This window comes from Chiloscyllium punctatum, unplaced genomic scaffold, assembly GCF_047496795.1.
Source record: "Chiloscyllium punctatum isolate Juve2018m unplaced genomic scaffold, sChiPun1.3 scaffold_82, whole genome shotgun sequence".
In the NCBI taxonomy this organism is placed as follows: domain Eukaryota; kingdom Metazoa; phylum Chordata; class Chondrichthyes; order Orectolobiformes; family Hemiscylliidae; genus Chiloscyllium; species Chiloscyllium punctatum.
This window is the reverse complement of record NW_027309816.1, coordinates 517,007-520,138: the sequence shown is the minus strand read 5'-3', so window position 1 is coordinate 520,138 and position 3,132 is coordinate 517,007.

The window sequence follows — 3,132 nt, the reverse complement described above, 5'->3', positions numbered from 1 at the left end:
GGGGAGAGAGTAGCATAGAGTTGAAGAGCTTCAGAGCAGAGGAAATGACCTGGGAGTTGCAGTGGGAGAGGGACTCCCTGAGATTCTTGTACAGAGAGGAGGAAAACTTCTTCAAGGCAGGCATCCTTGCAAGAGGATTCGCAGTATCGTTAAAATCAACGAGGTAAAAACAATGACTGCAGATGCTGAAAACCAAATACTGCATTAGTGGTGTTGGAAGAGCACAGCAGTTCAGACAGTATCCAACGAACAGCGAAATCGACGTTTCGGGCAAAAGCCCTTCATCAGGAATAAAGGTAGTGAGCCTGAAGCATGGAGAGATAAGCTAGAGGAGGGTGGGGGTGGGGAGAGAGTAGCATAGAGTTGAAGAGCTTCGGAGCAGAGGAAATGACCTGGGAGTTGCAGTGGGAGAGGGACTCCCTGAGATTCTTGTAGAGAGAGGAGGAAAACTTCTTCAAGGCAGGCATCCTGAAGCTCTTCAACTCTTCAAACATTTTGATAGAGGAATAGCCACCGGAGAGGTTGCAGAGAAGGTTTATGTGGATGTTGCCCAGTATGGTAGGTGTTAGCTGTGAAGAGCGGTTGAGTAGGTTAGGTTTGTTTTCAGTAGAAAAACGGAGATTGAGGGGGGACCTGATTGAGGTTGACAAAATCGTGAAGGATATCGACAGGATAGATGAAGATAAGCTTTTTTTCCCAGGGTGAAGGATCCACTAACGAGAGGTCACGCTTTCAAGGTGAGAGGTGAAAAGTTTACGGAGGATACACACGGCAATTGCTTCACACAGAGGGTGGTGGGTGTTTGGAACGTGTTGCCAGCAGATGTGATAGAGGCAAGCACGGTATGTTCGTTTCAGATGCGTCTGGACAGATGCATGATTAGGTGGGGAGCAGAGGGATACAGATGCTGAGGAATTGGGCAACAGTTTTAGACAGTACATTTGGATCGGCTTAATCTTGGAGCGCTGACGGACCTGTTCCTGGGCTGTAAATTTTCTTTGTTCTTTGTTCTTTCTAAGTACTGGTCTTTGGATCATAGTTGGGAAAATGTATCTGTGTTTCAGCACTTTGGCGAGTTGAATGGGATAACACTATTATTTCAATGAACAAACTGCGAAACTGAAGCATGAGAAACTGGGAACCTGGATCACAAAACAAACCTCTGCATCATACAGTTTACAGGTTAATGATCAGACCACTTTCAGAGTTTTTAAATTGTTATGATTCCTTCCCTCAGCATGGTCATTAAACTGGCTCTGCCTGTTTATTCGACTAACCTTTACTTTCTGCTTAGTTTCTGACAGGCTGCTTTGGTTCCCTGCCTCCTGTATCATCAGCTTAAATCTGCACGAACACGCCACCCTTCCAGGATGTTGGGGCCCCTCCAGTTAAAGTGCACACTTGCCTTTTTGTACAGTTCCCACGTGCACTGGACGTGATTCGAATCATTCAAAAATCCGAAACAATTCTCCCAAACTAGCTCTTTGTCGCATATTCAACTGTAATATCTTCCTCTCCTTTGTCTCACTTTCAGGTGCTACAGGGAGTAATCCCAAGATTACATCCCTGGAGATCCTGCTTTTAAACTTACTCCTAACTCCCTGAAGTTTCTTTGCAGGACCTTTCAACCTTTCACTCTTCTTACCGATATCATTGATATCAATGTGAATCACTACCCTCCCACTTCAATATGCCCTGAGCTTGCTCAGAGACATTCTTGATCTTGGCACCGACTGCCCATTTTTTGAAGAAATCATACAACCGTAGAATCCCTATAGTGGGGAAACAGGCCATTTCACACAGCACGTCCACGCTGACATTCCAAAGAGTAACCCACCCTGAACCATTCCCCGACTCTATTGCTCTGCATTTACCCCTGACGAACGCAACTAACCGACAACTATTGGCAAAAAGTAAACAACGCAGACCCATTCCTCTAAATTATGTTGAATCTGCTTTCTCACGGCAGATACTGTCAGAACTACTGAACATACCAAGCAACTTCTGGTTTTGTCACCCATGATGAGTGCATATTGATAAAAATGAATTGAAAAAGAAAACAGCTGAATTTAAACTCTAGGGAGAAAATTAAATATTTGGTCTTTCAATAATGTCAGTAATGTTTCATTAAATTTCTGCTGTTTAGTCCATGAACATCACTTTTTTCAGTTTCCCAATTCATGAATAAAGGAGATTTTTACATCACGTTTGGTATCAGAAAGCTTGGAAATGTTGCACGTTTACTCCTTCATATGGGAATGTGATGACATCACATTCTTTCATCTCAAACACAATGCATTACTTAGTCGAAGAATACCAGTAACATTGTAAGTAAGTGGAATGATAACTGGAAAGATATATTTAGGTAAAGGAAGAATGAGAGAAAGTGGGTCTTTTTTTGGAACAGAAAAGACTATTATGTGAACTTACTAAGTTGATCAAATTTATGGAAATCTATGCAGGGCAGATAAAGGATATTGTTATGAACGTGTAGAGGTATATGTTACTTTTCAGGGAGACTGGAAGCTGGCACAAAGTACTCTGAAAGAAGTTAAAATGTAGCATTTGACCGTGAAATCAATAGTGAGACTGAGTTGCCACGGAACAAAAACCAATTGAAATTCGGCAAGCCCGCTTAACTTATGCCCCAACATACTGAAATCAAATTGAGTTTGAAATATAATGTATTTGATGACATCAAAATCAGTGAAATGATCTGATGTTTTGAGGTATAAAACCGGACATTTGAATATTTAGGAGGACAACTGCCAAGTACATCCACAAAAATAGACTTCGAGCTGAAGAGTTTCCTGAAGGTACCTGTCTGTAAGAAGTTTGCACAGCAGAACTTCGAAGCTGACCGAGAGTCACATCTACAGATCAAAATCTACAAAGGAGAATCGACAAAGCTGACTGGTTTTGAAACATGATTATTTTTTTTGTAAACCTTAATCGGGTTTTTGTTTCACCAGACCAGTATTGTAGAGTGGGAGGTAAAATATACGTCTAACCGAAGGGATTTCTAAATAGTTGTTTGTTTTATTATTCTCTGTCGTACTTAAATAACCAAGTTGTTAATTTTACTTTAAATACTTACTTTGTAAATGGATTTTTGCCTCAAAACTTATGAGA